This window comes from Mesoplodon densirostris, chromosome 3 (assembly GCF_025265405.1).
Source record: "Mesoplodon densirostris isolate mMesDen1 chromosome 3, mMesDen1 primary haplotype, whole genome shotgun sequence".
NCBI classification, from domain to species: Eukaryota; Metazoa; Chordata; class Mammalia; order Artiodactyla; family Ziphiidae; genus Mesoplodon; species Mesoplodon densirostris.
In genome coordinates, this window is record NC_082663.1 from 176,873,359 (window position 1) to 176,882,895 (window position 9,537).

The window sequence follows — 9,537 nt, forward strand, 5'->3', positions numbered from 1 at the left end:
AGGGGAAAGCAGGATGAAGTGGTCCAGCTTTTAGGATAGCCGCTGCTGGGCAGCTTCCTACACCCTCTACTTCAGGGATCTCCAACCCCCATACCGGTCCGAAGCTTGTTAGAAAAACCGGCTGTGCAGCAGGAGGTGAGCGGTGGGCGAGTAAGCGAAGCTTCATCTGCCGCTTTCCGTCACTCGCATTACCGCCTGAACGATCATATCCCCCTACCACCAGGTCCGTGGAAAAATTGTCTTCCACGAAACTGGTCCCTGGTGCCAAAAAGGTTGGGGACCGCTGCTCTACTTAATATTCTCTTTAACTCAAGACATTCTGACTCTATCTTGGAAGCTGGAACCAGAAAATCCCACAGCAGAAGACTGTGTCTGAGGTGACAGCCCCAGGCTCCACCTTTTCTCTCCTCCATTGCCATGCTTGGGTTGGACCCAAGGCTGTTGGAACTGTGACATTTAAAAGTCCCTTGCAAGATATTTGTGACTTTATTGTTAACCACCCCATATTTTTGTTGCCTTAGTAGATTTATTTTCATTGTTTTTTGGAGTATATACAAAGGCAATTGATTTTTGTTTATTGATTATATATCCAGCAGCTTGCTAAACTACCTTATTAATTCCAGTCTTCTGTCTCTAAGTGGAGGGAGGGGGTCTATTTATACAAGCATATCATCAGACAATAATTACTATTTGGTTTCCTTTTTCTAATCCTTTATGTTGAATTTCTTTTTCTTCTTTGTCTGCACTGTCTGGGACCTATAGGACAATACTGGAGGGAAAGAGCACGCTGGGTATCCAATCTTATTCCTGATTGGCTAAGAATTACCTCTAGCATTTCACCCTGGAGTGTAATGTTTGCCATATAGTATATAGCTTCTTCTATTTCTAATTTGTCAAAAGTTCATTAGGGTTTTTTTGTTAATCTATTTATTTATTTATTTATTTTTGGCTGTGTCGGATCTTCGTTGCTGTGTATGGGCTTCCTCTAGTTGCCGAGCGGGGGCTACCCCTCGTTGTGGTGCATGGCCCCCTCACCACCGCGGCCTCTCCTGTTGCGGAGCACGGGCTCTAGGCGCATGGGCTTCAGTAGTTGTGGCTCACGGTCTGTAGAGCTCAGGCTCAGTAGTTGTGGTGCACAGGCTTAGTTGCTCTGTGGCATGTGGGATCTCCCTGGACCAGGGCTCAAACCAGTGTCCCCTGCACTGGCAGGTGGATTCTTAACCACCACGCGACCAGGGAAGCCCAGGGTTGTTTTTTTTTTTAATCATGAGCAGCTTTTGAATTTTATCAAATTCTTTGTCTTCATCTATTGAGAATATCATTTGCTATTTCCTCCCTCAGCCTATTAATGTGTTGAATTCATTAGTAGACTTTCTAACTCAACATTGAGTTTCTGGACTATTACAACCTTGACATGCTTATATTTATATATATATTGCTTTGATTCAGTTTGCTGATATTTTACTTAGAAGGGTTTTGCACCCATGCCCAGGAGTAGATTGGGCTATGATTTACTTTTCTTCTAATTTTGTCTAGTTTTAGTATCTCGGTTATTTTAGTATTAAAATTTGAATTGGAGAGTATTTTTTTCCAGATTTTATATAACCCTGAAATGATCTTCTCCTTCAAAGTTTTCTTAAACTTACCTCAGTCTGTTGTTTCATTTACAAAGTATTGTTTACTAATAATTTAGTTTCTTTAAATATTATTAAGTTTTTTTCTTCCTCCTTGAGCCAGTGCTGTTTAATTGTATTTTCTAGATGTTTTTAGAAAGTTCTGGATTTAAGGGCATCAAATCTTCCATGTTATTTTCCTATTGTCTTTGCTTTATCTTGAGTCTATCTCCTCTTCATTCCTGAAATTTTTGGTGTGCATGTGTGCCCCTTTTTTCCAACTTTATCAAGATATATTTCATATACCATAAAATTCACCATTTAAAGTGTAGAGTTCTGTGGTTTTAGCACATTCACAGAGTTGTGCAACCATCTCCACCATCTAATTTTAGAACATTTTCAATATCATTAAGAGAAACCCCATTCACATCAACAGTCATTCCCCATTCCCACTCCCTCCTTACCACCTGAATTGGCTTTTAATATGTTGAATGTTTACATTGGTTCAAAAGTCAAAAGAACATGAAGTGGTATAAAATAAGTATAAAAATATACACAGAGAGTTCTAACTCCCACACCCACTTTATAGGTAATCATTTCATTCATTTTCTATTTATTTTTTCTGTATTTCTTTATGCAAACATAAGGAAATGCAAATATATTTATTCCTGTTTTCCATACTTTCCTTACAGAAAGATAACATAGGGCTTCCCTGGTGGCGCAGTGGTTGAGAGTCCACCTGCCGATGCAGGAGACACGGGTTCGTGCCCTGGCCTGGGAAGATCCCACATGCCGCGGAGCAGCTGGGCCCGTGAGCCATGGCCGCTGAGCCTGCACGTCCGGAGCCTGTGCTCCACAACGGGAGAGGCCACAACAGTGAGAGGCCCATGTACCGCAAAAAAAAAAAAAAAAAAAAAAAAGAAAAAGAAAGATAACATAATTTACATACTATCTTGCACCTTGCTTTTTCACCTAGTAGCTAGAACTGCTGGTACTATGTTGAATAGCAGTGGTGAGAGCAGACATCTTTGCCTTTTTCCTGATCTTAAGGGGAAAGGATCTAAACTTTCACCATTAAGTACAATGTTAGCTACAGGTTTTTTGTAAATGTTCTCTTTCAAGTTGAAGAAGTTCTCCTCTATTCCTAGTTACCTAGGAGTTTTTATCATAATAGATGTTGAAATGTGTCAAATGCTTTTCTATATCAATTGATACAATCTTGTGATTTTGTTGATATAGCAGATTACATTAATTGATTTTTGAATGTTGAACCAACCTTGCATCCTTAGAACAAACTTTATATGATCATGGTGTATAATTGTTTTTATATATTGCTGAAATCTGTTTGCTAATATTTTGTTAAGAATTTTTGAAATATCTTACAATTCTATATGTCAGTTATACCTCAATAAAACTGAAACTGTAAAATAAAACTAAATTAACAGAGAAAAAAGAATTTTTGCATCTATATGCATGAGGGATATATACATTATGTCTATATGCATGAAGGATATATACACTAGTCTGTAGGTTTTTCTTTTTCTTTTTTGTTTTCTTTTTTTTTCCATTTTTTTGGCATTGTCTTTGTTTTTGTTATCAGGGTAATACTGACTTCATTAAATGAGTTGGGAAGTATTCTTTTCTCCTCTGTTTTCTGGAAGAGACTGTGTAAAATTGGTGTTAATTCTTTAAATGTTTGATAGAATTCAGGAGTGAAATCATGGTCCTAGAGATTCCCTTTGGGGTAGTTTTTTAATTATGAACTAAATTTTGTTAATAGTGATAGAGCTAATTAAATTAACTTTAATATTGGGTGAGTATGGAATTTGTGTTTTCAAGGAAGTGGTCCATTTCATGTAAGTTGTCAAATGTATGTATTTACAGTTGTTCATAGTATTCCCCTTTCATTCTTTCAATGCCCGCAGGGCCTGTTTTATTCCTGATATTAGTGATATGTGTCGTCTCTCTTTTTTCTTTGTCATCCTTGCCAGTGCTTTATCAATATTATTGATCATTTCAAAGAACTAGCTTTTTGTTCATTGATTTCCCCTGTTGTTTTTCTCTTTTCAGTTTCACTAATTTCAGATCTTATCTCTATTATTTCCTTCATTCTGCTTGCTTTGGATTCTTTTTCTCTTCTTTTTCTAAGTTCTTGAGTGAAAACTTAGACTATTGATCTGAGACTTTCCCTCTTTTCTAATGTAAGCATTTGGTGCTACAAATTTCCTTTTCAGCACTGCTTTAGCAGCATCCTATGAATGTTGATGCTATATTTTCATTTTCAATGTATTTTTTAAATTTGCTTTAAGACTCCCTCTTTAATCCATGGATTATTTACAAGTGTGTTGTTTAGTTTCTAAGTGTTTGGAGATTTTCCTGTTATTTTTCTGTTACTGACCTCTAGTTTGATTCCAGCATAGTTGGAGAACACACTCTGTATGATTTCAGTTATTTTACATTTGTTGAGGTTTATTTTATGACACAAGATATGGTCTATCTTGGTATATAATCTGTGGGTGCTTGAGAAGAATGTGTATTCTGCTGTTGTTGGGTGGAAGGTTGTATAAATGTCAATTAGATCTTATTTGTTGATGGTATTACTGAATTCTTCTACATCTTTAATGATTTTCTGTCTAACTGTTCTATTAATTGTTCATAAGGGGTGTTGACATCTCTAACTGTAATTGTGGAGTTGTCTATTCTTTCTATTTTTTCAGTTTTTGTTATGCATGTTTTACAGTTCTGTTGTTTGATGCATACACATTTAGGACTGATATGTCTTCTTGACAGATTGATCCTTTTGTTTGGTGGATTGGCTTTATTATCATTATGTGATTTCTCTCTCTGTCCCTGCTAATTTTATTTGCTCTGAACTCTACTTTATTTAATGTAAATATAGCCACTCTTGCTTTTTTAAATTAATGTTTGCATGGTATATATTTTTCTACACTTTTACTTTCAACTATATCATTATAGCTGAAGTGAGTTTCTTGTAAATAGATATAGTTGGGTCATGTTTTTTAATCCACTTTGCCAATCTCTGCCTTGTAGATGGTATATTTAGACCATTTATATTTAATGTAACTATATACATGTTAGGGCTTAAGTCTGCCATTTTACTTTTTCTGTTTATTCTCTGTCTTTTTCATTTCTGTTTTCCTATTCCCATTTTCCTTTGGGTTACCAGGACTTTTTTTGTTTTTTAGAATTCCATTTTGATATATCTCTGATGTTTTTGAATGTATCTTTTTGTAGAGCCCTTTGGTGGTTGCTGTAAGTATTACATTATATATACATAATTTATCACAGTCTAATGGTATTGCCATTTTACCAGTTTGAGTGAAAGAAACGTTACCTCCTTTAAAGTCCCTTTACCCTCTACCATTTATAATTGTCTTAAATGTTACCTCTCTATATAATGAGACCCACATTAGACAGTGTTATAATTTTTTCTTCAACCATCAAAACTAATTTGGAAAACTCAAGAAGGAAAGTCTATTGTATTTATCTATATTTTTCTTCTTTCCATTGTTCTTCTTTTTTGATGTTCCAAGATTCCACCATTTTTAATTTCCTTTCTGTCTGGGGAACTTCCTTAGCCATTCTTTTATGTTAGGTCTGCTGGCAACAAATTCTCTTAGTTTTCCTTCGTCTGAGAATATCTTGATTATCCCTCTATTCCTGAAGCATATTTTCATTGGGTTGACAGAATTCTGGGTTGACAGTCATTTTTTTTCAGCTCTTGAAAAATATTGTATCACTTTCTTCTAGTCTCCAAAGTTTCTGGTGAGAAATCTGCTGTAGTTTGAATTGGTTTTCTCCACAGGTAATACATTGTTTCTCTCTAGCTGCTTTCAAGATTTTTTATTTGTCTTTATTTTTCAGATGTTTGACTCTGTTGTGTATTGACATGGCTTTCTTCAAGTTTATCTTATTTAGAGTTGTTTCTTACATCTAGATGTATGTTTTTCACCAAGTTTGGGGATTTTTCAGCCATTATTTCTTCAAATACTTTTCAGTCCCATGTCTTCTCCTCTCCTGGGACTCTGGTGACATAAATGTTAGATCTTTGTTATAGTCCCACATGTCCCTGAAGTTCTGTTCTTTTTTATCCCCCTGTATTTTCTCTCTGTTATTTCATTTGGGTAATATATGTCATTCTATCTTTTTTTTTAATATGGAGCACTTCATGAATTTGCACGCCATCCTTGCACAGGGGCCATGCTAATCTTCCTTGTATCATTCCAATTTTAGTATACGTATTGCTGAAGTGAGCACCATATCATTCTATCTTTAAGTTAACTGATTTAATTGATTCTTTCCCCTATCCTCTCCAATCTGCTATTAAGCCCATCCATTGAGGTTTTTATTGTTGTTGTTATTGTACATTTTAGTTATAAAATTTTTCACTTAGTTCTCCTTTATATCTTCTGTTTCTTTGCTGAGGCTTCCTATTTTCTCATTTGTTTCAAGCATATTCATAATTTGTACACTGTGGCATTTTTATGAAGGCTGCTTTAAATTTCTTGTCAGATAATTCTAACATCCATATCATCTTGGTGTTGGTGTCTGTTGATTGTCTTTTCTCACTTGTGTTGAGATCTTATTGTTTCTTGGTGTGATGAATGATTTTCTGTTGAAACTTGGATGTTTTGGTGACTATGCTATAGGGCTCTGGATCTTACTTAAATATTGTATTTTAGCAGATTGCCTCTGACACTACTCCAGTGGGGAAGGGAATGCTGCCTCATTAATACCAAGTGGGGTAAAAGTTCAGGTTCTCCACTCAGCCTCCATTGACACCCAGGTTGGAGAAGGGGCTCCTTGTTACTGCTGGGCAGGGATGGGAGTTCAAGATCCTTACTAAGCCTCCAATGAACCATCCTGCCAGGAGGGCAAGGAGTACCTCATTACTGCAACCCACATCTGATCCCCTTGAGGAGGTGGCCTCATTACTGCTGAGCAATTGTTAAATTCCTGACCCTTCCTCAGCCCCCTCTGACAACACCCCAACAAGGAGGCAGAGGTGTGCCCTGTTACTGCTGCAATGGAGGTGGAAGTTCAGGCTCCCCATGTGGCCTCCACTGACAAGCAGGGTGTTGGGGTGGCAATGCTTTGTTTTCACCCAACAAGGATAGAAGTCCTGGCTCCTCAGTTGGCCTCTCTGCCACCAAGCTTCTGAAGGGGGCATAGATCAAGCTATCTCATTACAGCCTGGCAAGAATGAGGTCTAGGCTTTCTTCACAGCCTTTAACGATGGAGGTGAGGGTGAGGCCATCTATTTTTTTCTGTGGAGTTTGGCTGAAGTAAAGTGGTTATTGTCTAAAAGTTTTCTGTCTTGCTAGGCTGTCTCTTTCTGGTCCTTTGGCCACAGAGAGCAGGCTTTGTTGAGTATTTTAGTCAGTCTGCTTTTATCTCTCCACCTTTCAGAGTCTTCTTACATCTATTTTATAAATAACTTCCAGGAGTTTTAGTTGTACTTAGCAGGAGGAATAGGGAAAACTATATCTACTCCATCTTTCCAGAAGCAGACTGGAAGACTGTTTTAATATCGTCAAATGTATTTTACATTCCGACCGGCAATGTACAAGGGTTGAATTATCTCCATGTCCATACTAACACTTGTTTTCTGTTTTTTCGATCATAGCCATTCTAATAGGTGTAAAGTGATATCTCATTGTGATTTTTATTTGCATTTCCCCTATGATTATTGATATTAAGCATCTTTCCATGTGCTTACTGGTCATTTATATATCTTCTTTGGATAAATGTCTATTCAAGTCTTTTGCTTATTTTTTAATTGGGTTGTTTGGAGATTTTGTTATTGAATTTTAGGAGTTCTCCATACGTTCTGGATATCAATCTTTTATCAAACTGGTGCTTGCAAATATTTTCTCCCATCCCATTACTTTTTTACTTTGTTGGTGGTATCCTTTGATGCATAAAAGTTTTTATTTCTGGTGAAATCTAATTTGTCCATTTTTTTCTTTTGTTGCCTGTTCCTTTGGTCTCATATCCAAGAAATCATTACCAAATACAATGTCATGAAAATTTCCCTTATGTTTTCATCTAAGAGTTTTATAGTTGGGAGTTCCCTTGTGGTGTAGTGATTAGGATTCTGTGCTTTCACTGCTGTGACCCAGGTTCAATTCCTGTTTGGGGAACTGAGATCCCACAAGCCATGCAGCCAAAAAACTAAATAAGAGTTTCATAGTTTTAGTTCTTACATTTAGGTCTTTTATCCATTTTGACTTAATTTTTGCATATGTTAGGTATGGGTAGAGTTCATTCTTTTTCATATTGGCATCCAATTCTCCCAGCACCATTCCACAACACTACTGAAAAGACTGCCCTTTCCCCAGTTGAATGGTCTTGGCAACATTGTCAAAAATAACTTTTTTAAAAGACTGAAATCATGAATTCATAAAAATATAAAATAAATACATTAAAATATTCAATTTTGGGCCTCCCTGGTGGCGCAGTGGTTGAGAGTCCGCCTGCCGATGCAGGGGATACAGGTTCGTGCCCCGGTCTGGGAGGATCCCATATGCCGCGGAGCGGCTGGGCCCGTGAGCCGTAGCCGCTGGGCCTGCGCATCCGGAGCCTGTGCTCCGCAACGGGAGAGGCCACAACAGTGAGAGGCCCACATACCGCAAAAAGAAAAAAAAAAAAAAAAATTCAATTTAACTCATCGATTAATGATAAAATCGATAAGATGTTGCAACCAGTTTAAAGGAGAATTGAAAGGACAGAGACATACATAGAGCATGAAATGAATCTACAAATAGATATAAGATTGACCTTTTTAGGGGTGTATGTATTAGTTTCTTACTGCTGCTATCACAAATTTACTGGCTTAAAACAACAAATTTATTATCTTACAATTCCAGAGGTCAAGAAGTCTAAAATGGGTGGACAGGTCTGTTTCCCTCTGGAGGCTCTAGGGGAGAATCTATTTCCTGCCTTTTCCAGCTTAGGCAAGTTGCCTTCATTCTTTGGCTCATGCCTGTGCATCACTCCAACCTCAGCTTCTATTGTCATATCTCCTTCTCTAACACAGACCCTACCAGTCACAAGGACCCTTATGATTACATTGGGCCCTCCTGGATAATTCAGGAGACTCTCCTCATCTCAAGATCATTAACTTATCACATCTGCAAAACCACTTTGGCCATGGAAAGTAACACATTCACAGGTTACAAGGATTAGGACATGAACATTTGGGGGGGCATTATTCTGCCTACCAAAATGGGGGGTCAATTGTTCCTTCCATCATAAAGAATTAATTTGCATATGTACAGATTAAAATCATTTGCATTGCTATTGGTTACCTTTAATTTACAAAACTATAAAATAGGGGCTTCCCTGGTGACGCAGTGGTTGAGAGTCCGCCTGCCGATGCAGGGGACACGAGCTCATGCCCCGGTCCAGGAAGATCCCACATGCCGCAGAGCGGCTAGGCCCGTGAGCCATGGCCGCTGAGCCTGTGTGTCCAGAGCCTGTGCTCCACAACGGGAGAGGCCACAAGAGTGAGAGACCTGCCTACCAAAAAAAAGAAAAAAAACTATAAAATAGCACAAAGACAATGAAAGGCGCAGACACAAGAGGGAATAATACAGAAGGTAGTGCCTAGTTTTCTATCCCACTCCAAAGCATAGTTTTCCATTGAAGATACCCAATAATTCTTTTGGCCCATTTCAAAGTCTTTCACAGTTTGTACTGATTCTCTAATCTGTTTTATCACTTTATTTCTGTTTCAAGTTCTTTCCTCATTGATAACCTCTATATGTTTTATCATGCTTTCTGCTCTATTCTCCTTTAAGCTCCTTTAAATTTTGTGTTCATTTCTGATTTTGTATTTTCTTCTGCTTCTCTCCTAACTTCTACCAGGCCCTAATGTCCACTGACTATCGGCCCATCTTTT

General features: G+C 37.6%; 1 non-coding gene across 1 annotated transcript; it reads right to left on the minus strand.

The window, feature by feature from the left end:
- Positions 1-5,784: 5,784 nt before the first annotated feature.
- On the minus strand, positions 5,785-5,891 carry LOC132487249 (U6 spliceosomal RNA). Its single transcript, XR_009531547.1, has one exon. It is a non-coding gene; the product is annotated as a U6 spliceosomal RNA (small nuclear RNA).
- Between the last annotated feature and the right edge of the window lie 3,646 nt (positions 5,892-9,537).